Source organism: Balaenoptera borealis, assembly GCF_965194805.1.
Source record: "Balaenoptera borealis genome assembly, chromosome: 10".
Taxonomy (NCBI): Eukaryota; Metazoa; Chordata; class Mammalia; order Artiodactyla; family Balaenopteridae; genus Balaenoptera; species Balaenoptera borealis.
Window position 1 is genome coordinate 70,578,646 of NC_138874.1, and position 25,957 is coordinate 70,604,602.

A 25,957-nucleotide genomic window follows, 5' to 3' on the forward strand; every position below is an offset into this window, starting at 1 on the left:
CCTCCAGGCTTTTCGGAGTGTAAACAGGACCAGAAGTACTTCTGAAATCAGACCTGCAAGGCTAGAGCAGCAGCCTGGCAGGGAATGCCCTATGTAGACCTCTGGCTTAAGCCCCTAGGGGAAGGGAACAACACTGATTACAGGGAGGCAGGGTAGAAGAGGAACCAAGAGCTGAGCTGTACATGGAAGAGAAAAGACATAAAAGAAATGTTGAGAACTGATGGCAAGCTACCAATGAGTGAGGCACGACAATGACACCATGAGTCAGCTGGGAGACAGTTAACATCTAATTGAAACACTGCATTAGTATTATATACCAAAATCCTCCTTTTTTGTGCTTTTATGTACTTTCCTAAGTACATAAGAATTTCTGCAATAAATATATACTATATCTACAATCAGAAATAAGCATTATTTGATCAGAGTAAAATAAAACTTATATAGGAGTCTAATCCTTGCTATTCTAAGCATGGTGGCTTGTTAGAGATGCAGAGTCTTGGGCCCCACCACAGACCCAGTGAATCAGAACGCGCGGGTTAACAAATGCACAGGTGGTTCATGCGTACTTACCGTCTGAGAAGCACTGCTCTGGCTCCTCCTGCTGCCCATGTCCACCACGGTGCACAATGCATAAGAACCTACCAGACTCTGCTGTAGTGTTCCCCGATGAAGACATGTTGTCCCCATTCCCGGATGAGATGGGTAAAAGGTTTCTGCAGGTACTGAGCCTTGTGTTCTCAGAGTCAGACAGAAGGTCGAATTAGTATCCTGGGTCCAGCACACAATTGTTGTTCACCTGGTCAAACATACAATGTAAAGGAATTTTAGACAACTCGAGTTCTCACAGTTTTGACATATTACTACTCATTTATTTAGTCACTGTAACTCAGCGAGTTAATTCTTTTAATGCCAAACTTATTCTGAATTAGGTGCTGGAGATTCGATATTGGAGGATAAGAATTAACTTCAGAGCCTATCTTCAAGGAGGTCATGTTCAATCTATAAAATGTCCTCACACAGGATAAACATTTTTTTCTCTTCTAATCTTTGCCATAATAGGCCTGTAAGATGATGTTACATTGCTCCCATTGGTTGAAATCTAGAGGTTTTTTTGGTCTGGTGACTCTTTCAATTAGTTTACCTGCAAATGAAATAAGATTACTATAATCTTAATCTAAAAGTTAATTTTTGGAAACATATTTTAAAACTTTGATATAGTATGTTAAGAAAGATTATTTAAAACATGGAGGTAAAGCAAAAACACAGGTGGCATATCCTTTCAATGTTATATGAGGATGATGTTTAAAAGGCCCTCCCAAGGATTATTTAATTATATAAAGAAATTGTACTTTGTACAACTCATTGTTTACTGTTGATTAAAAGTCCTAGACTTAGTAAAAGTACATGTTAACCTATAGATTTTCAGCCAGTTGGGAAACAAATAATTTCTGAGAGAAAAGATGGTACCAAAGATTATAATTTATTGCCCTGTCACACATTAACCAGGCTTTTAAAATCTAACCTAGCATTCTTACTCTAACCTTCGTTCAAAATACATATAAAAGCCTAGCTCCTCAAAATGTTCTCTGAACTACCTTGGCCACCTTCCTGGTTGCTTCATTAATAAATAAATTGAATAAAATCCTTAACATGGTTTCATTTCAAATTTTAATGAGTCACATTTTTAATTTTTGAAAATTCTACTTTGACAAAGGGGAAAAAATCTCTTTTTACAAGGACAGCAGTGGCCTTGTGACTGGTACTGAGGTAATGGACTTAAGTGATAGGCCTCCTCTGGAAATAACACTGAAACGTCAAAGACCTCATTGTTAAATAAAAACCACCAAGAATGATATCCAAGCTTCTACCTCGCAAATACATGATTGAAAATATTTTAAATGATACAATCTTTTTAAAAAATTTTTTATTGAAGTATAGTTGATTTACAATGTTGTGTTAGTTTCCAGTATGCAGCGAAGTGGTTCAATTATATATACATGCACACGCACACACACACACACATTCTTTTCCATTACGGTTTATTACAGGATATTGAATATAGTTCCCTGTGCTATACAATAGGATCTTGTTGTTTATCTATTTTATATATAGTAGTTTGTATCTGCTAAACCCAAACTCCTAATTTATCCCTCTCCCACCCCCTTTCCCCTTTCGTAACCATAAATTTGTTTTCTATGTCTGCGAGTCTGTTTCTGTTTTGTAAATAAGTTCATTTGTATCATATTTTAGATTCCACATATAAGGGATATCATATGATATTTCTCTTTCCCTGACTTACTTCACTTAGTGTGATAATCTCTAGGTCCATCCATGTTGCTGCAAATGGCATTACATCATTTTTTATGGCTGAATAGTATTCCATTATTTATATATACCACATCTTCTTTATCCATTCATCTGTCAATGGACATTTCAGTTGCTTGTGTGTCTTGGCTATTGTAAATAATGCTGCAATGGACACTGGGGTGCATGTATCTTTTCAAATTAGAATTTTCTCCAGATATATGGCCAGGAGTGGGATTGCTGGATCATATGGCAATTCTATTTTTAGTTTTTTAAGCAACCTCTGTACTGTTTTCCATAGTGGCTACACCAATTTACATTTCCACCAACAGTGTATGAGGGTTCCCTTTTCTCCACACCCTTTCCAGCATTTGTTATTCGTAGACTTTTAAATGATGGCCATTCTGATCGGCCTGTGGTGATACCTCAATGTGGTTTTGATTTGCATTTCTCTAATAATTAGTGATGTTGAGCATTTCTTCATGTGCCTATTGGCCATCTGTATGTCTTCCTTGGAGAAATGTCTATTTAGGTCTTCTGCCCATTAAACGATACAATCTTAAAGACAGTTAAAATGAATTTCCTTCAGAAATGTCAGATAGTTTTAAGATGCTCCTTGATAACTGGAGATACTCTTACTATTTAAATACCAGTGTTTAAATATGCTATCCACTGCATTCCACCAAATAAACATGTGAATGGCAACCAAACATCTTATCCTCTTTATATAAATGCACATACGCACAATACACACACAAATTAGTAAGATCTCTCTTGCACAGAGATGAGTTGACTGAAATCCATATCAATCTATACCAACGGTCACCAATTTCAAATCTTCCATAAGAGTCAGCAGTACTTCCAGAACAATCAGCTTTGATCAGAAACACATGCCCATTTCTGGTGTCTGTTAGTGCAGTGAGTTTGAGATAACCCTATAGAAACACAAGAACCAAACTGGATGAATTTCTCTTCTCTTATATTTGACATAGTATATCATAGAAGAAATAAACAAAATAATATCAATATTAAGCTGATTAACATTTATTTCAGTTTTTGAGTTACAACCACTGTAGTAAATCAGTAATAGTGTAAGACTGTAGAATTCACCATCAACAAATGTGTACTGATGCCTAGGCAGTCTATAAAGTCTACAAAAGTAAATTATACAATAAAAACAGAATCTTCACTTTCTTTTAAAGCAAAAGAAAACTTTTCAGGAAATATAGTTGAAAGCTTCTACTGTATTACCCACTTCCCCCCATGTTTTGGCTAAGTAAGCCCATTCTGTGCTTCTACTATATTTCTGTTTATAATGATGTCTTGGACACATCTCCCCAGGTTGAACCATGAGCATTTGAGGGCAGGAACTGTAACTTTTTAATTTTTGTATCTTCAGTGACTAGATATTTTACACACTCAAGAAGTGTTTGATGGATTAACTAATTAGTTAATTCTGTGAAAAACGTGTATGCATCACCAGGCAATCTGCATAACCATTTCAAGAACACAGAAGTCAGACCCCTAAAATAAAGATTTCCCTCCAACTCCTGGAGAAGGTGCTATAGTGTAGAAAATCAGGGAATTAACCCTGAGAAGAGGGAAGCCTAAAAGAAATTACTTGGTTTTGAATACAGCACTGAAGATAGAGGAGAAAAGCTCCAACATGACACAAAGTGGTCTCACGTGATCATAAGAGGGGGAAAACACATGTATTTAGTTTGCCCAGCCAACAAAAGCAGGACATTTTTCTTCAGGAGTTACAGTGACATAGAAGAGCCAATGAATACTATATGTATTCTCAAATTTTCAGCTGGGGTACTATTTTCAGTCTATCTTAAACTCTCTCAAAACTAAAGCACATGCTAGCAAAGACCATTTCTTCATATCGACTTTGTTAGATGCAAGATGCACCTTGCCCTGGCAATTCTGACCTCCTGGGCTGAGCCTACTTCCAATTCTTTTTTTTTTTTATGGCAGGAGAATGAGTTTATTCAACAAGTATTTATTGAGCCCTTACTATGTGCCAGGCACTATTTTAGGTGCTGGGAATACATTCCATTGATTAAAAACATACAAAAATCCCTGTCTTCATTGTGCTTACACTCTAGAGAAAGGATACCAGACAATGAACATAACAAATAAGTAAATTACACAGTAAGTTAGGAGGTGATGAATACTACAGAAAAAAAACAGAGCAGTCATGAGAATGAAGACAAGTCTTATCTGGAAATTTTCCAAAACCAGACACACATAAAAATATGCTTCTTTCTTGGAAAGTCTATGTATGTGTCAGTGACCAAAGAAAGTATTTCTGGCCCCTTAATGTTCATGGGATTTTCAAGCAAGAAATTACAGGGATTTTTAAAATATGAAAATGGAATTGAAAACTAAGAAAAGTAACTTGCATAAAACAGGAGCTCAATACAGAGTTCTTGAGGCAGCGGAATCTGTGCTTACTGTAGGAGCAGAGCTTCCCACGGTTCTAGCAAATTCCATGATTCTGGCCACACTGCTAACCACAGTGAATCTGAAGAGTCAAATCTGTTGAAAAGAGGTTACTAGGGTCAGAAAATGTGGAAGAACTCAAGCAGCTTTTCAGGATTTTTTGTTTTATTTCTATTTCCTTTTTAAAATATAGTGCCCTAGTTTTCGTGATTTTCTTATTTTGTTAAAGAAGGGTGAGCTCAATAGAAAGAAAAACTGAAAAATAGCAATGCCCACATTTCCGACTCAATCTCCAATCTCAAATTGTTCAAGATGCACACGTTTATTGTATATCAGTAGTCCCAGGTCTTTCGACACCATTATCAGAGGTTGTTGGCTCTAAACTACCAGGAAGATTCTTTTCTCCTTTGATTTAAATTCAAATTTCATTTCAATAAAGCAACCAGAACATTAATGAATTAGGTTCTCTAAGTCAGAAGTGAAAATAGAAAATAAATGGTGTTGTCATCTTTGATGAGAAAGTCATATTTTCAGCAAAATGGGGCAGAGGCAGAAAGTCCAGTTTGCAGGACCAGGAAAAAGGAGTGTCCACCCACAGGATACTTAGAGATTGATGACTATGACAGCAGCCCTTTCTAGAGGTAATAACGTCATTAGTTGTGATAATCCTCCAGAAACCCCAACAGCCCTGGATTAAGAACATCTGGAAATTGTTCAGATGACACAGATTTCTGTTTCCTGATGTTAAGGCTTCAGTGATGCCTCTCTGTGGCATCTGTCACCGTCTAACTTCTTTGCAAACCTCCTCCTTTCAAATCAGGAAGTGTACATAAAGTGCAAGTAAGATTCAGTCCCTCGCCCGTGCTTCCAGGTTCTTGCTTTGATACCCAGGATTACCAAATCTGACAATTAAACCGCTGGCCAGCTAGGTCATCTACAGGTATTTCTGGAGTTAGCAAATGAGTTCACCTGGCAAAGAGAGTGTCTGAAGGTAGATGCAGTCTTGGCAAGAAAACACACAGTACTGTACACAAGACAGGGATGTGAATGATGCAAGCAGCAGGGGGGTTCTCATCACCAAGTCACTAAAGAAGAGGCCTTCTTTGGATCTCAACTCTTAAAGTGAATTCAGGAACTGTTACTAAAATGAATGAGGCCAGCGTATTTCAGATCAGGGTCAGTCCTCAGTGAGGGCAGGTTCAGTTTTCCTAGTTAAATTCCTGAATTTCTTTTTGGCTTCTGCCCTTGCTTCAGCATCAAAGTACCAAACAGTCATATGGTGTATCTGATTGCATAGGAAGGCTGGACTTCATGTGGGTTCCTGTGGTCTGACCCGAAGAACAACAGTCTGTCAAAAATGGGCTCCACGTACGCTATGAACGATTTCTCTTCTGGAAATATCCGCAGGACCCCACCACCACGTAGCTGGGCATCCCAGTTCTTGTTCAGATAGTAGATGCAGGGGATACAGCAGCCATCACTGCTGGGGTTGTCCACATGTCGCACATAACCTGCTCCATTTCCTGGGTAGCAAGCCACCATCTCCATCTGCGGGTCAAGGACACTGCATGCTCCCGGATGGACCGCGGAAAGAGCCAAAGTGCTTTGGTAATTTTTCTTCTCTCTGTAAACCAGAAGTCATCTCCTCTCACCTCTGAGCTGCCACGTGGAGGCCCCAGACACCCACCTCCCAGGAACGTAACTGTTCCCAATTCCTTTAAAAGTTCTATCTCGACCCACTCTCGGAGATACTGGCCTGGAGAGAAGAGAATGAAAGAAACCCCAAATGCTCAATATTGAGTAATCTTGCTCCCCTTCCTGAAGTCACCTCAGGGATAATAGTTCCTTCCTGTAAAGTCTGTATTTCCTGTGACCAAACTGCTAGTATAAGCTTCTTGGACTATTATTAATTATTTAACATGTTTTATACCTTTTAACAATTATTTTCAGTTTAGTTGTTTTTTTTAAGGAATAATGTTGTTGCTTTTTCTGATTATAAAGATAAGCAATATTCATATTACCACTAGGAAATTTCATTTTTGCTCAGCGGTTTATTACTCATCCTCTGCACTATGAGTGTGTGAGTGTTGGGAGCGGGGTGAAGCAGGGAGGAATGAAGTGCTGAAGTGCCACCTCAAGAGCCACTGGCAGTTCTGGCCAGTGCAATCAGGCAAGAATAAGAAATAAAGGTATTCCAACTGGGAAGGAATAAATGAAATTATCTTTATTCATGAGATAAAGATATTTGTACATACTTATACCTCAATAAAGCTGATATTTAAAAAGCCATAAAAAGATAAACAATCTACTTCAATAAGAGTAAAATAAAACAGAGATAATTACGTAAAAATAATTTAAAAATCAAGTTATTAATGAAAGTTTAAACATTTAAAAAATAGGTGTTACCCAATCAATCATAGAAATGAGAGAGAACTATCACCCCTCATGGGTCCTTACCATGCTATTTGTATGAAATCACTGCATTCTGTGTTCTTTCCGAGTCACTGAAGTTATAAAGGTTGCAACCTTTCTACTACCACTACTTCATCTGTTCATGTTCTCCCTGTCTTTCGCTGTTCCTTACCATCCCCTTATGACCATACCCAGTCCATGAGGCATTGCCATACTGCACCAGGTTCTCATGGGGAAGAGTGGAGAAAAATACCCTTGTGTTTCAGACAAAGGGAGGGGAAAAGTAAACATTTTGAAATGCACCTAGAGCACTCTCCACAAAAAAAGCCTGCCCTCCCAAGAAAGGTACTTGATTAGAGCCTTATCTGACCTGGAGGAAGGGCAACTGGTCAACTCTAGCCCCCTCTAGTCATCCTGTCTCATGTAAAGAGGAGAAAAAAAGAGTAAGAAAACACTTCTAAATGTCACATCCCAAGGACTCAGGCCCACTACAAAAACTGAGATTTAATCATTAGGTTATACAATGCTTCTCGTCCTCGAAACCCTACCATATCAATTGGGCTTCAGTGTGTTAGCAGTGGACTATAAGTGAAAAAGTTGCAAGTCGTAAATTCTATTTAAGAAGGAATTCTTAGGGAAAACTAAAGACAGTAGAAGAGGGAAAAACACACACAAAAAAACAAGTAAACTAGAGTAAACTGCAGCCTCTGACACCTACAGCTATAGGAAACATAAACAGAGCCCAGCCTCTAGCCAGATTAACATAAAACCTCACTCTGAAAGCCTAAATATCTTAGTTCCTATTACTCAACACAACATATCTGACTTTCAACAAAAATAATAAAGCACTCTAAAAGGAAAACAACAACATGTGAAGAGAAAAAGCAAGCATGAGAACCAGACTCAGATATGACACACATACTGAAATTATCATATAGAGATTTAAAGTAACTAAGAGTTCTAATGGAAACTGTAGACAATGTGCAAGAACAGATGGGTAATGTACACAAAGATGGAAATTCTAAGAAAGAATAAAAAGAAAATGCTAGAAACTAAAAACACTGTAACATAAATGAAGAACGCCTTTGATGGACTCATCAGTAGACTGGACATGACTGAGGAAAGAATCAGTGAGTCTGATCAACAGAAGACTATAGAGTGGAATATTTTCAAAGTTAAAAGAAAAATCCACCAACTTAGAACTCCGTATCCCATAAAATCATCCTTCCAAAGTGAAGGAGGAATAAATGCCTTCTCAGACAAAAAAAAACTGAGGGAATTTGTCACTAGTAGACCTGCCTTGCAGGAGATGTTAAAAGAAATTTGTTTGTTTGGTCTTTTTTTGGGGGGGTGGGTTGTTTGTTTGTTTGTTTTTTCAGCACAAAGAAAAATGCTACAGGCCGGAAACTAAGATCTACATAAATGAAGAGCAAGACAAAAGGAATAAATGAAGGTGAAATAGAATCCTTCATCTTTCTTACTGTTAATTGATATAGTAAATAACTTTTCAAGGTAATAAAAGCTACAATGTATTGGGTGATTATAGCATATGGATAACTGAAAATAATGACAGCAATGTTGTAAAGAACAACAGGAGGAAATTGGGACTACCGTGTTACAAGGTAACTGCTGTACCTGTGAAATAACATAGTGTTATTGGACAGTAGATTTATATTAATTGTAAATGTATACTTCAAACACTGGAGCAACCACTAAAAAAAGACTAACTTTTTAATTAAAAGGAGATAAAATGATTTAATTGATGATAAAATGATCACTTAAAATAAGAGAAGGCAGAAAAATGGGGGAAGATAATGAAACAGTAAGTGCAACAAGTTGAAAAGTTACAAATATGTAGACATTAACCTAACTATGCTAACATCACTTTAAATGTGAACAGTCTAAATACATTCGCATATCAGAGTAGACAAAAAAGACCCAAATATAAGCTGTCCACAAGAATCTCACTTTAAATATAAAGATAGAGACAGATTAAAAGTAAGGGAAGGAAAAAGATACAGCATGCTAATGCTAATCAAAATAAAGCTAGAGAGGCTATATTAATTTCAGGCAAAGCAGACTTCAGGACAAGGAAAATTACAGTATCAGTGACAAAGAGTGGCACACTACATAATGATAAGTACTCCTTATCCAAGAGGACATAACAATTCTTAATATGTATGCACCTAACAACAGAGTGTCAAAATATGTGCGGCAAGTGATAGAACTACAAAAAGAAATGAACAAATCTACTGCTACAGTTGTAGACTTCGGCACCCTTTTATCAGATTGACAGATCCAGCAGGCAGAAAATCAGTAAGGACATAGTTGAAATGATCAATACCAGCAATCAAGTGTATCTAATTGACATTTATAGACTATTTCATTTAACAACATTAGCATACATGCTCCTCTCAAGCTTATATGGAACATTCACCAAGAAAGGCCACATTTGGGTCCATAAAACATACTTTAACAAATTTAAAAGAGTACAGGGGCTTCCCTGGTGGCGCAGTGGTTGAGAATCTGCCTGCCAATGCAGGGGACACGGGTTCGAGCCCTGGTCTGGGAAGATCCCACATGCCGCAGAGCAACTAGGCTCGTGAGTCACAATTACTGAGCCTGTGCGTCTGGAGCCTGTGCTCCACAACAAGAGAGGCCGCGATAGTGACAGGCCCGCACACCGCGATGAGGAGTGGCCCCCGCTCGCCGCAACTAGAGAAAGCCCTTGCACAAAAACAAAGACCCAACACAGCCAAAAATAAATAAATAAATAAATAAAATTATAAAAACAAAAAACAACTGGACACCCACATGCAAAAAAAAAAAAGAATCTAAACATAGACCTTACACTTTCATGAAAATTAAGTCAAAATGGATCATAGGCCTAAATGTAAAACTAAAAACTATAAATAACTGCTAGAAGATAACTGTATTGGTGCCCAAAGGCTACCGTAACAAAGTACCACAAACTGGGTGGCTTAGAAGAAAAGAACTCAAAGCTCAACAAGAAAACAACCCAATTTAAAAATAGGCAAAAAAGCTAAACTGACACCTCACCCAAGAATATGTACAGATGTCAGAGAATTCCCTGGCGGTCCAGTGGTTAGGACTCCGTGCTTCTACTGCAGGGGGCATGAGTTCAATCCCTGGTCGGGGAACTAAGATCCCATATGGCGTGTGGCACGGCCCAAAAAAGAAAAAAATGTACAGATGGCAAATAAGCAAACGAAAAGATGCTCAACATCATATGTCATTAGAGAACTGCAGATTAAAACAACAATAAGATGTTACAACCTAACTATCAGAATGGCTAAAATTCAAAAAAGTGACAATACTAAATGCTGTTAAGGATGTGGATTCATTGCTGAGAACACAAAATGGTACAGTCACTCTAGAAGACTGTTTAGCAGATCCTTACAAAGCTTAACTTAGTATTGCCATATTACCCAGCAATTGTACTCCCAGATATTTATCCAATTGATCTGAAACTTATGTCCACACAAAAACATGCATTCAAATGTTTATAGTTGGTTTATTCACAATCAACAAAAACTGGAAGCAATCAAGATGTACTTCAATAGTTGAATGGATAAACTGTGGTATATCCATACAATGGAATATTATTCAGTGATTAAAAAGAAATAAGCTACCTAGCCAGAAATAGATATGGAGGAATCTTAAGTGAATGTTGCTAAGGGAAAAAAGCCAATCTGAAAAGGCTATATACTGTACAATTCCAACTCTATGACAAGTCCTTTATCAGATATGTGTTTTGCAAACATTTTCTCCCAGTGTACAATTTGTCTTTATTTTCTTAACAGCATCTTTCAGAGAAGTTTTTAATTTTAATAAAGTCCAATTTATAATTTTTTCTTTCTTTTGGTTTTGTATCTAAAAATTCATTGCTAAAACCAAGACCACCTAGATTTTCTCCTATGTGACTGCGTCCCCCCAAAAATATTTTAAAGTCCTAACCCCCAGTACCTGTGAATGTAAATTTATAGGGTATTTCCAGGTATAATCAAGTGAAGATGAGTTCCTAAGCCAATGACTGATGTCCTTATAAGACAAGGGAAATTTGGACACAGACACAGAGGAAGAAATCCATGTGATAACAGAGGCAAAAATTGCAGTCATATGTCTATAAGCCAAGGAACACCAAAGATTACTGGCAACCACTAAAAGTCACAGAGAGGCAAGGAAAGATCCTTCCATAGAGACTTCAGAGACAGTATGGCCTTGCTGGTACCTTAATTTCAGAATTTTGCCTCCAGAAATGTGAACGAATACATTTCTCCTTTTTAAAAGTCATCCAGTTTGTAGTACTTTGTTATGGCAAACCTAGGAAACTAATACATATTCTGGTACCAGAAAGTGTGGTGCTGTTGTAATAATTACCTAAAAAATGTGGAAGTGGCTTTGGAATCAGGTAATGGGTAGAAGCTGGAAGAGTTTTGAGGCACATAATAGAAAAAGCTTAGATTGCCTTAAAAAAACTATTGGTATAAATACAAATGTTAAAGGCAATTCTGGTGAGCAGTCAGAAAGAAAAGAGGGGAATTTTAGAAAAAGCATAGAGAATGCTTAGAGAATACATGTATCGTCAAGAACAGACTGTTGCTAGAAATGCAAACTTGAAAAGGTTCTTCTGGTGAGGACTTTAAAAGGAAATGGTGAACATATTATTGGACACTGGAAGAAAAGTGATCCTTGTTACTAAGTGGCAGAAACTTGGCTAAACTGTGTTCTGCCATTGGGTGGAAAGTAAAACTTGTAAGTAATGACTTGGATGTTTAGCTGAGGAGATTCCTAAGCCAAGTGTGAAAGATGTGACCACGGTTTCTCCTTGCAGCTTAGAGTAAAATGCAAGAGGAAAGAGATAAATTGAGGAAGAAATTATTAAGCAAAAAGGAACCAACACTTGATGATCTGTAAAATTCTCAACCTGTCCAAGATATCATGCTCTGGAAACAGGACTAAAGAAGCAGCTGGACAACCTTTCACCAGAGAGATTAGGTGTAAGACTCATGGATCCAGCCATCCCTCCCAGCAGAAACACTGCTAGCCTGGAACAAGGAGGACACGAAATGTAGGAGAATGAAATGTAGGAAGGCTGTCAGACTTTTTGTATTCTGCAATCAGGAAACAGGCCATCCAGAGGGTGCATCTCATCTGCTGCTGCAGGCCAAGGTCAGTTAAGTCGACTTCACTGAGGGCAGCTCAGAGGCCCACAGGGCCTCCATGGGCCCAGAGGGTGGATCAAGCCAGAGAATTATGCCCAGGCCTTGAAACCTAATGAAACTGGCCCTGCTGTGTGGACTCACTTGGGACCTGTGAACCTTTTTTCCCCTTCTGTTTTCTCCCTTCTGGAATGAGAATGTCTATCCTATGCCTATAACACCATTGTCTTCTAGGTTTCAAGATAAACAAATGGAGATGAATTCTGCCCCAGTATAGACCATACTCAGAGTCTCACAAATATCTGATTTGCATGATTTATAAGATAAGATTTGGGACATTCTGAGTTGATGAAATTTTGATGAGACTTTAGACTCATAGTTGATGCTGGAATAGGTCAAGCCTCTTGAGGATGTTGAGATGGAGCAAATGTATTTTGTATATGGTAAGGACATGACTTTTGTGGGTGGAGGGAAGACTGCTTTGATTTGAATGGTGTCAACCAACTGAATTGTGCTGCCAAGGATTGGCAGCAACCATCAAAATAGAGGGAGAGGAAAAAAAGGTGCTCCACAAGAACCCTCAGAGAGAGCATGGCCCTGCTGACACCTTGATTTCATACTTCCAGCTTCCCAAACAGTGAGAGAATATATGTCTCAGGACATTAAGAGCATAAACCACAAAAGAAAACTTGCTAATTGGACTCATAAACATTAAAAACTTCTGTTCCTCAAAATATATCATTAAAAAATAATACAAAGAAAAATCATGACTGGGAGAAAACACATATCTGAAAAAGGACTTATATCCCAAACATATAAAGACCTTTACAACTCAAAAAGAAGAAAATCAACCCAATTTTTTTTTAATGGGCGAAAAATTTCAACAGACACTTTATAAAGAAAAAATACAGATGGTATATAAACATATGAAAAGATGTTCAACACCACTGGTCAACAGAAAAATGCAAAAAAAAAAAAACAATAATAAGATACCACTTCATACCTATTAGAATGTCTAAAATAAAACATACACACACAAAACAATACAAAGTAGTTCTGGCAACGATGTGAAGCAACTGGAATGCTCATCATTGCTGTTAGGATCACTCTACTCATTACCTTGTTTTATTTTTCTTAAAAGCACTTTGCATTACCTTAAAGTTTGCTTACGTATGTAAGTCAAAATTTATCTGCTCATATGTTTACTGTGTATCTCCCTCAGTATAAGTACCATGAGGCTGGTGACTTGGTCTGTCTTGTTACCACTGTGTCATCTCAGCACCAAGAAAAATGGCACAAACTGGGCACTCAATACGTATTTATTAAGAGGCAGGAAGGAGCAGAAAGGACACTAAGATATGTGAATGTATGTAGGCAAGGAACCCAGTCACAGCACTCTACAGAAGGACAACCTACTGGTGTAAAGGAAAATGATTAGACCACCAGAAGGCTACATGGTATAATGCAGAGGCTATCAATTTCAGCTGCACATTAGAATTATCTGGATAGACAGCTTTGCAAAATCTCGATTCCTGGCTATACCAAATCAATGAAATCAGAATCTCTGAGTATGGGATCCAAGAATTGATCATTAAAGTTCCCCAGGTAATCCAATTGTGTAAAGTTAAGAATCATTGAGGAAATGGAACCTAGACTATGGAGCTGTACATATCCAGGTGTAAATCTTGGGTAAGTTACTTAACCTCCCTTAGCCCCCAAATTCTCACCTACAAAATGGGAATAATACACACCCCCCAGAGTTGTTGTAAGATTGAGATTACAGGGGCTTCCCTGGTGGCACAGTGGTTGAGAATCCGCCTGCCAATGCAGGGGACACAGGTTCGTTCCCTGATCCGGGAAGATCCCACATGCTGTGGAGCAACTAAGCCCGTGTGCCACAACTACTGAGCCTGTGCTCTAGAGCCCGCGAGCCACAACTACTGAGCCTGCGTGCTGCAACTACTGAAGCCCGTGCGCCTAGAGCCCGTGCTCCACAACAAGAGAAGCCACCACAGTAAGAAGCTGCTCACCGCAACTAAGAGTAGCCCCTGCTCCCTGCAACTAGAGAAAGCCCGCGTGCAGCAATGAAGACCCAACACAGCCAAAAATAAATAAATAAATAAAGTTTAAAAAAAAAAAAAAAGATTGAGATTACACATAAAGGTCTCAGTAAATGTTAATTCTCCTCCCCAGGGAAAACCTGATGAAATCTTCATTGCCCAGTGATAAATGCTAATTCAATCATCAATTCATATCTTTGTTACCTGATTATTTAATTGAACATCTGCATTGGGAAACTTTAGAAATACTAATTTTTTCACTCTCCTGATAAGATGATACCTGAAGCTATGTCTATGTTCAATCTAGGAGTAACTAAACTATGGAGGGAAATCTAGCTGATTATTTACACCAGCGATTCTCAAACCTGGTTGCAGGTTAATTACATAAGAAGATTTTTTTAAAATACCAATACCAAATGTCCAGAATGTGCCCAAGCCAATTGACTCAGAAACCCTGGGGTGAGTCCAGAGCATCAGTATTTTTTAAAAAGCTAACTGAACAGTGATTTTAAAACACAGGACTGAAAAGCACTGATTTGCATTAATGATATCCCATGCTAAGTACACATTTGAGTCATTCAGGGAGCTCTTAAAAAATAGATTGATTCCAGAACCCCATCATGACTTACTGATTCAGAATCTGTGAATATGAAGCCTATCATTTTGCAAAGCTTCATAAAACTCTCCTGATTATCCTGACGCAGACCCATTAGGAACCATTACTTTATACCATGCATTTAGTCTACCTGCTGTCTACCAGAAAACATCTTTTAGAACTTTCACTGGCCTCCCATGCCAAGGCTGCTCAGTTGCTTTTAGTAACTGAAGCAACACATCACAGCAGGTCTCAATTTTACAGATCATTTCAGAACACATTCATGTGCAGCCCCTTGACCCACATCATTTACCATACACTGTGCAGAGCACTGGTTATATAGCCCATTGGCCTTTCTAACCAAATCCCTCTAATAGGCTGCTGATCTGGGAAGGGCAAAATGGAATCACATTACTCCCCAAGCCTTATTTCCCTTTAAGTGGTACTGCAATGCCAGGACAAATTAAATGAACATCACTGGTCAGATGAATCTGAATGAAATCCAAGTTGTTTTCTGCACCTAGAAGCAAATTGGTATGTTTGCTTCCCTCAGAGAGATAATAAAATCAGAGGAAACAAAGATGATCCCCGAGTTAGGAGTATTCCCAAACTCAACCTAGACCAGTAGTAGGAACCTTAGAGAATGATTTTAGGGGAGTCAATCAATCAGTACACATACCACCATGGCTGCACTACCAGGTAGGTGGTAGTGCAGCATTTACATAACCAGGCATTAATTTAGGCTTATTAAGTATATTAATTCATGTGATCCTCACAAGAACCCTATCATCAGGTACAATTATTATTCCCATTTCATGGATAAAGAAACAAAGGCACACAGAGGTTAAATAATTTGTCCAAAGTTACAGAGCTCGTATGTAGCAGTTTTTGAACCCAGGCAATCTGCTTCAGTCCATTATCTTGCCTACTCCACTACAGTGTAGATGAGTGATGGCCAAGGTCTTTAAAAAAAAAAGTTGAAGTATGCAGCAGAAACTGGAGATCAGACCATGTGTACCTTGGGCAAGTTACTTAACCCCTCGGAGCCTATTTTTGCATCTGAAAAATAGAGATAATAACAGTACCTGCCTCACTGAGTTGAGATGACAGTTAAACAAGATTATGCATATAATGTGCTTATAACAGTGCCTGGCACTTTTAAGACCTGTCAATGTCAGCCATTATTATTATCTGTATCATAATGCAGCCCAAGTGGTCATGGAGAAATTACAACCTATGAAACTGAAAATTTCCCCTGGTGATCTGAGATCCATAGATTCTGTAGATTGCCATTACATCAGATCCGATAAGACATGCAGTAATAAAAGATATTCATGAAAACTTATAAGAACTGCCACTGTGACAAACCCCCAGCCCCTCCAGTCCAAGACTATGAGTTAGTCTGAAAATGGAAAGCTCTATTTGCTATAGTTTGTCTCTTTTTAGCAAACATACTCAATTATCAAGCTGTATAAATGTAACCACACTGGGAGCCAGACTTCCAAGTAGCTGCAAACTGCGGTGGACTTTGGTGTGATTGGAGAACATGTCACAGGAGAAGATCCTCTCAGGAGGTAAATGTCAGCCTTCCTCAGTCACATTTGTATAAACAAAAGAAAAACAAAGTAAGAATTCAAACAGGTAACATTCATCATGTGCTTGCCACTGTATTAAATGTTTTCCATGTATTACCGCACCTAAACTTCACAACACCCTTCCCATCCATGGGAAGCCACACAACCCCACTAGCTTGATCCCACTCTTTCACGACTACACATCTCAAATGGGCACTCAGCACTGCCTAGCAATCCAATTCCATTTCTGTACTTAGTTCACTTTCCCGTTCTCCAGAAGGACTATGTCACATGTGTCTCCTAACACCTCTTCTCCTTTCCCCTGCTGCCCTTGCTCTCAGCCAGTGACTGCCTTCACAGACAGATGATGCCTCTGACCACCTGTCCACATCTGCATTTGTCTCGGCTTTCCCTCTAGATACAACGGAATATGTGTTCCTGTTCATTTCAAAGCCAACTGCTCACCTACTCTGGAGTCTCCTCCCCTCTCAGGTGTTTACCTACCTCCCCTGCAGTGTTCCCCTCATCTGCATCATTTCTCCCTTTCTATGAGTTCAATCCCACTGGCATATAAACATATTCTAGTTTCCTCCATCTTAAAAACAAAATTCCACTTGACCTTAAGGCCGCTCTACTCCACTAAAGTTGTTCTTGTTAAAATGATTAAAATCCTCCTAATTGCCAAACTATCTTGCACAGTAGCATTCACCATGGTTGACCACCACCTCCCTCTTTTTTGGCTTCCTTCCTCTTCTCTATGTACGCTCTCAACCTAGGTGGTTTCACCTAGTCCTTTAGTTTAAATACCACCTATGTGGTGATGATTCCAAAGACCAATTCTAGCCCTAACATCCCCTAGGGCTTCAGACTCAAAATTCCAATGGCCTATATGACATCTTAACTTAAAAATCTACTAGGTAATTTATGTTATGTGTATTTTACCACAGTAAAAAATATATATATACCAGGTGATTAACAGATGGAGAGAGGGATGGTGAGATGAACAGGCATGTGAAAAAACAAGTGTAGCTAAATATTAATGGTAGGGTCTAGGTGGTGGGTGTATGGAGTTTAGTGTAAAATTCTTTCCAAGTATATTGTTCATATGCTGCATGTTGGGAGAAAACCTACTAGGCATCTCAACATAATATGTCTAAAACAATTTTTGATTCCAACCATTCTGAAAATGAAACCTACCTCTCACCTACAGTTTTCCCCATCTCATCAAAAAGCAGGGCAAAAGTAGGCAAGGCAAAATCCCAGGACTCAGCCTTGACAGGCTCTCTCCCACCTGGAATATAATTCCATGAAGGCAGGGGCCCTGCCCATCTAGAACAGTCCTAGCACACAGGAGGTGTTCAAAAATAGCTGTGGAATTAATCATGAATTACTGCTCTGTTTCTCTCTAGGCCCTTCAGCCCTCACTGTCCTTTAGTGAGAATGGAGCTCTTGGCCTCCAAACCTCCCCAGCCCAGGCAGCAGAGACTGTGTCTTAGTACCTGATTATGGTTTCTTACCAATCAGCGGTTCCATAGTCCTCAGCGAGAGTTCAAGGCCTTCTTTACCACAGAGCCAGTGTTTCCTGTCCCAAACCTGTGACACACATGTCACAGCACAGCTGGGCATCACACTGCCCAGGCTGTCTCCCCGCAAGGCTTCAGCGGACTCCGGCCTCACTTTGCCCAGGGCCCGCCCGAATCCAGCCCAGGAAGCCTCCCTGTGGTGGCTGGAGCCACAGTCCACTCCTTCAGTGGGCATCAAGGCATCTTCCTCTCAAGGCCATTGGGTGGGCCCAAGCCTGCTCGCTCACGCCCCACCGCAGCAGCCCCCTCTACCCTCCCCCACGTCCCGCCGGGCCCCCGCCACCTTTCCTCACCTGGACCTGCCCCGCCGGCCCAGCTTGGCTCCAACCGACACACCTGCCCCTAGCCCACTTGCCAGTTCGGTTCGCGCGGGATCCCTCCGGCCCTGCGAGATCGGTGTCATCCAATCCTGGAGGCTCCCATGAGCCTGCGCACTGGAGCCTCGCCCTGGGCCGGCGCCTTCTGCAAACAGGCTGGGGTCGGCAGTGCCTCCCCCTGCTGGCCTCCGGAAGCACTGCAGCAGTTACCGCGGACCCGGTGGTGGATGCCTTGTGGTGCCTGGTCCCAAGCCAGGCTCATAATGCCAGCAACTCTCTGAGCCATGCCCACATCTTGAACCACTGAGGACTGTGTTCCCTAGGGGTGATGGCCTGGTTCACACCTGCCCCCTCAACTCCCTACTGAGTTGGAGAGGGGCCGGGGTAGAGGACTGGTTTGCAGTGTCAGAAAGGGGCAGGTAGTGTTTGGGCACTTTGGACAGGATAGACGATTACAGAAGGAGTCACTAGACTGTGCCAGAACGTGAGGTCAGTTAGCTGCTAGGTCGGGTGAGACAGTTTCATCTAGGGTGGTCAGTGTAGGGGGAATTCAGCGTGTAGACATTGCCTCATTACAGGAAGCCAGAATCTTTTTATCTTAACAAGCGCACCTCTCTCCGTTTGGTCCTGACCAGAGCCACTCCGGTGGATCCAGTTCCTTTAAAGGCATGATGAGACCTGCCTCACTTAGCCCACAGCCTGCTCCAGGAGAGCTATATCCTTGAGCTGAGCTGGGACTGAGCCAAAACAGTCACCCTCTGTCCAGGCGTGGAGAGGTCAGCTTCCTGCTCCATGAGTCACTGACAGCAGATGCCTTTTCTCCACCAGAGGCCCTGCCTTTCCTCAGCAGCCAAGGCTCCCTCCCGTCCCAAGGTAGAGTTCCTCCTTAAAGATGGGCCCCCTTTAAGGGGATGCCTGTTGTTTCTCCTAGCGTCTAATGTCAGAACTTTGCATGCCATCACTATTTCACAAATCTGAGCAGCACGAATGAATCAGAATGTTCTATTGTTGTGTTCCTACGTAGATGGCTGTCATGGGGACACACACACAGAATTTTCACCCACGGCATCAGGAAATCGCTAAATGGAGACTGAATGAATACTTGGTGGGAGAGAACCCGGAGGTCTCATCATGTCCCTCAACTTACTGTTAAACCACATCATATTCCCAGTGGCCACCGACCCAGAAGGCTGCTTCTGTTTTCACCAGTGAAAAATTCGAAGAATTATAAAGGTTAGTTCTTTATCAAAATTTCTGCCATTCTTTGGAGGCCTTTTCAAATCCCTATGACTTGCCATTACCAGCAGTGCAAGGAGTCTTGCAGGCCTGGACTTAAGTCCCTGATCTGCTACTGAAAGGTCCCCTTTCTAGCCTGACTGAAGAGTAGCTTGGTTGTCCCCTCCCTGCTGCCCCCCAGACACCACCTTCTCATGTCCTACTTGGTCCCAGGCTCACTGCGGATCCCTGGGGAAGCTCAACTGGGGTAGCAGCAGTGACCAGCACAGAGGTGATGCGGATTCTGGAATCTCACAGTCTGCATTCCTGACCCTGGTCTGAGCACCCAGACTCCCTCAGGATGGCCCCTGAGAGCCAGACATACCTCTGCTCTCCACTGAGCTGAGACCCATCTGCTCCTTTCAAGTGTAAGAATTTACTGCCCAAATGGCCTCTCATCCCAAGCTGTGTGTCTCCAGACACAATCACAGAGTCCCTTGAGGGCCTCCAAGACCCTAGTGGACAGCTTGTTCCCAGGACCTCAGGACCCAAAGTCATTTCTTCACAGCCCCTAAGGCCCATGATTAAGTTCAGAGTTTTCCAAACCTGGCTTGGGGCCAGGGGAGAGCAAATAACTAAGAACAAGAAACGCTGACCAAAAAAAAAAAGAAGAATCATTTCAGCAGCACTACCCTTCCACGGCTCCATCCTGGTACAGGCCTCTGCTTTGCAGCCCGTTTATTTTTGGATGGTGTTCTTCACACCCAGCACCATCAAGTGTGAGTCGATGAGGACTGTGAGCTTGTCTGTGTGTTTCTTTCTCTCTGCTCAGCTTTGAGACACTTCACATAAAAGACTCTATAAAAATAAATTGTGGAAAGTACAAGGCCAATAAAAATCCCAGTAGAGGCTGAACACTATTTTATTTAGAAAGCAGAAGGACATGCACTTACCTCATTCTGGATTCCCAGATGCCTAGTTCCTGAGCCTGGCACATGGGCAATGCCCAATAAATATCAATTGATTGATCCATTAGTTGGCTGCTCACCAGTTTGCAGAGCAATGACCAGCCCACCACTCTGCCTGCACACACCACAAAGAGAGAGAATCCTTAGGCTTTGATGGGAGAGTTGTTAAGTTGGCAGGTGAGCCTGCTACAAACCCTTGCCTATAAATGCCCTGCCTTCTACTTCCAGCTCTGCTTATTAACAGTAAAATAATGATGCAGCAGAAAGTGAACTGCAAACACTGCCAAATTCTAAGAGAGGAGCTGGATGCATGCCTTTTAGTCCTCATGTATTCAGTCCTCTTGGTCTGTGCCAAGCCCTGTTCTTTACAGCAAGAATTCAGATGTCACCATCTTACTGCATCTTATTAGCTGGACAGAATAGGGTGCACACAGAAGGCAACTTCTTTGTTTCTTTTCAGTGTCATTCAAACTCAGTGCCCAGATGCATTTTTTTCCTGGGTTCTTGAATATAAAATCTTGGGCAGGTCTATAACTTTGAGCACCCAGAACAGTCACTCCCTCTGACTTCTTATCTAACTCTTAGGCTTTCTCTGTCTCGAGGCCAGGACTGCTTTGGACTGGAAATAGGCATGGGAAATGGGCACATCAGTTTCTCCTTTCTCACCCAACTTCACACCCACATCCTACCCTCCAGACTCAGTGCCTGACATCTTTGCAGCTGGAATCCAACACAGGGCTCTCTGGCTTCAGCAGATATTTTGAGCTGGCTGTTTGCCTGAGAAAATCTTATGGTTTCCCTAAGAATTCCCTTTTGAGGTATCTCCAAGTGCAGCTCCATGGCCTGGGTGATGTTGCCACTGGCCAGTTGTTTACAATGCCCTCCCTCTGTTCCTGCCTCCCATGGGCCCATTCCAGGACCATGAATAAAGGTGCCGGACAAATGAGTAGGTGGAGGCCAAAATGCAGACTTGGCTTTATGCCCCCATGAGGGGCTTCTCAAATGGAGGAAGGGCCACCTTTGGGTCATTCATCAGCCACAGGAGGGTGCCTTTAGGTGATTCTCCCCAGTCCACCGTCTGTGAGCTGAGGCTCTGAGTCTCTCTTTGTTTGGGTCCATGTCCCTTCTGCTTGTTTTAGGGCAGTTCCAGATGGTGCCCCACCTGTAGATCCACTTGGCTCTAAGAAGGGCTTCCACATCCTTCCCCTACCAAGGGTATCAGCAGTTACAGTCTGGGGCAGTCCTCTTCCTCTTTGCTCTACCACCAAGCATGTTGTTTCAGCCATCTCCTTTCATCTTTAGATTGCTTGGGCATGGGTCAGACACCAAGCCCTTGTGTCCCCCCAGATTGCTGGAGACACATATCAAGCCTTATAAATTATTCTCCTGAAGTTCCTGTTATGCATGCAGAGGTCTTGAAGGAGGAGAAGCACTGCCTTCCCTCTCCCCTCTCCTCCCCAGGGCTGGGAAACAGGTGTGGAAGGGAAAATGCCATGGCATTCCAACAACTCAGAGGAATCTTCCATTCCTGGCCTCCTTACCCTCTAATCCCTCACAGGCTATGGATGGGTGATCAGCAGTGCTCCTGGCTTGCCAGGGGAGGTGACTCTTAAAGCATGAGTAGGTGTTAACTGAATGAAGAAGGGAGAGTGGCCTATATGGGCGTGTAGGGCACAGAGCAGCACAGGAAGGTGCGTGAGAAAGCGTGGCGTATTCTAGGAGCCCCATGTGACTGCATGAGGAAGAGAGAGTTTGAGGGACGGTCAGAGATGGAATTGCAATCAGAGAACCGAGTTGTAGCCACATCCTGCAGTGTTTTGCACACTATGCTAAGAAATTTTAATGCTCTCCTATAGGATTAGCCATCAAATGGTATTAATCAAGGGAGTACATGTTTGGCCCTTAGCATGCTGTTTTTGGCTGCAATGTGGAGAGGCATGGTGAGAGTAGAGACTTCTCTGGTGTGAGCTGAGAACATTAATAAGCAATGTTCAGAGGATCTTCTAATCAGAATAAAGAATATCTGGAGCTTCCCTGGTGGCACAGTGGTTAAGATCCACCTGCCAATGCAGGGGATGTGGGTTCGAGCCCTGGTCTGGGAAGATCCCACATGCTGTGGAGCAACTAAACCCGTGTGCTACAACTACTGAGCCCGTGTGCCACAGCTACTGAAGCCCGCGCACCTAGAGCCCGTGCTCCACAACAAGACAAGCCACCACAACGAGAAGCCTGCGCACCGCAACGAAGAGTAGCCCCCACTCGCGACAACTAGAGAAAGCCCGCGCGCAGCAACAAAGACCCAACGCAGCCACAAATAAATAAATAGATAGATAGATAGATAGATAAAATTTTTTTAATTGCTTTTAAAAAAAGAATAAAAAATTTCTGACTTTTTTTCTTATTTCTCAAAGTCTTTCTAATACAGTCTTGAAAGCCACACATTCTCCTTGGTTTGCCAAGTTCTTAGGGAGGCATTGTGATTGAGAGATTTAATTGTGATTTTATTTTTTTATGAAAAGAACCAGTGTCAATCCACAGACCCTCTGAGAAATCAGGCTGGCCAGGCCAGGCCAGCAGCCCCTCTGCCCAACTCAGAGGCTCAGTGGCAAGGGGCGGCTTTATTCCAAGTGACCTGGGTTTTATTTCAGCATCACTACTTACTTGTGACCTCAGACAAATATTCAATTTCTCTGGGTCTCAGTTCCCTCATATATAAAAATGACCCTAAGAATGTATGAGTCAGAATAAGCTAGGTTATGCTGCTGTAATAAACAAACCATCAAATCTTAGTCACTTAGAGCAGTAAAGGTTTGCTTCATGCTCTCAGTGCACATCCAATGTGGGTCAGCTGGAAGCTCTGCTCCGTGATCCCTGACTTCAACCCGCAGGCTGATGGAGCACTCACCATCCCACACCCTGTGATCACTGTGGCCGATGGGGATAGAGATCTCTAGAGGGTTCAGCACCTGCAATTAAATGTCTGAATGTGTCTACAGTTAGTCTGGATATGGTATGCATTACTTCTGCTCACAACTTTTTGGTCAGAACAAATCACATGGTCCCACTCCACCACAAATACCTACCCCACAAGCCTGTGGTGGGGTTAAACACAAGAGTGCTTGGCACAGAGCTTCAAACCCACCAGGCTCTGACAAAGCTCTTCAATGAAGAGTGGCCTCTGCCCACAGGGGTAGTTAAGACTTCCAACTTCTCGCTGAGAAGTACTTTAGGAAAAGGATTGTATCCTCAACAACACAGGTAGACACTGGGCCTCCCATTTCAAAATGATAAAAGAAAATTTGAAAATTCCAGTGAAGGAAAGCCTGGTTGAGAAACAGAAATCCAAAAGCATCAGGATTGGCAACGGTCTCTACCTTCGAGTTGTAGACATAGAGTGTCCTAATACAGAATTTGGGGAAAGGCTCAATATTTTGTAATAACCTATAATGGAAAAGAATCTAAAAATGTTATACATATGTATATGTATAACATATGAAACTAACACAACATTGTAAATCAACTATATATTAATAAAAATTTTTTTAAAATACTACAAGTACCACAGTGATGGCACTGACTATGTAGATGGGCTGTTGGAGAATCATGTTTGCTTCAGACAGTTGGTAGTGGAGGCTGAGCACCCTCACGCTGCCCTCTCGGTGGATGGATCTGTAACTTTCTGTAGAACCCGCCCTGCCAATATGTGAGCAGTCACGGCATGGTTAAAGCAGACTTGGGAAGACCACTTTTCAAAATTAAACTTTTTTATTTTGAGATAATTATAGATGCACATGCAGTTATATGAACTAATACAGATGATTCCCTGTACCCTTCACTCAGTTTGCCCACAGTGGTAACATCTTACAAAACTAGTACAACATCACAACCAGGATATTGACATTGATGAAATCCATCCCTCTTGCTCAGATTTCTTTTGTTTTACTTGTACTCATTTGTATGTGTATTTTAAGTTCTATAAAACCTGAAATTTACATACATAATATTGTACATCAGCTGTGTTTCAATTTTAAAAAAAGTTCTATACAATTTTATCACGGGGGTAGGTTCATGTATCCACCACCACAGTCAAGATACAGAAGAGTCTATCACCATCAGGATTTCTCCTGGTGCCCTTTTATAACTACACCCACTTCCCTGCTACCTGCCCATCTCCTCCCCTACTTCCTCCCAAACCTATAGTAACCACAAATCTGTTCCCCATTTCTATAACTTTGTCATTTTAAGAATGTTATATAAATGGAGTCATGCTGTGAAAACTTTTGTGACAGGCTTTTTCTCTCAGCATAATTCTCTAGAGATCCATCCAAGCATATATCAATAGTTCACTCCTTTTGGTGTGAATGTACCAAAGTTTATTTAACCATTCACCTGCTTAAAAGGCATCCAGATTATTTGCAATTTTTGGGTATTACAAATAAAGTTCCTGTGAACATTCAGGTACAGGTTTTTGTGTGAACATGTTTCCATTTCTCTGAGATAAATGCCTAATATGCAGTTGCTGAGTCTTATGATTGTATATTTACTTTTTTATAAGAAATTGCCAAACTGTCTTCCAGAGTGACTGTACCATTTTATATTCCCACAGCAATGTATGAGTGACCCAGTTTATCCACATCCTCACAGGCATTTGGTGTTGTCATTATTTTTTATTTAACCATTCTGATGTGTGTATAGAGGTATCTGTGGTTTGACTTTGCGTTTCTCTAATAGCTAGTGAGATTTAACATCTTTTCATGAGCTTACTTGTCATCTGTATATAATCCTCAGTGTAATATCTGTTCATGTCTTTTGCCTATTTTCTAAGTGGATTTTTTGGTATTTTACTGTTGAGTTTTGAGAGTTCTTTATATATTCTAGATACTAATCCTTTGTTGGATGTGTAGTTTGCAAATACTTTCTCCCAGTTTACAGTTTGTCTTTTCATCCTCTTAATAGAAACTTTCACAGAGAAAAGGATCAATTTATTACTTTTTCCTTTTGTGGATTGTGCTTTTGGTGTCAAGTCTAAGAACTCATTGCCTAGCCCTAGAACCCAATCCTTTCCTTTTTTTTTCTTCTAAAAGTCTCATAGTTTTACGCTTACATTTGAGTCTGTGATCCATTTTGAGTTTGTTTTTGTACAAGGTGTAAAGTTAATGGGACCAATGGAGTTTTTTTGTTGTTGTTATTTTGGTTTTTTGGGGTTTTGGTGTATGGATGTCCGTTTGTTGAAAGGCCATTCTTTTTCCATTAAATTTCTTCTGCACCTTTGTCAAACATTAATTGGGAATACTTGTG

At 41.0% G+C, this 25,957-nt stretch overlaps 1 protein-coding gene across 1 annotated transcript in view; it reads right to left on the bottom strand.

Moving 5' to 3' along the window:
• Positions 1-18,372, bottom strand: part of PTPN20 (protein tyrosine phosphatase non-receptor type 20) — a 102,081-nt gene extending 83,709 nt beyond the window's left edge. Inside the window, 1 exon segment of the mRNA XM_082407151.1 lies at positions 571-18,372. The gene's annotated coding sequence lies outside the window, so the exon portion shown is untranslated.
• Positions 18,373-25,957: the final 7,585 nt, after the last annotated feature.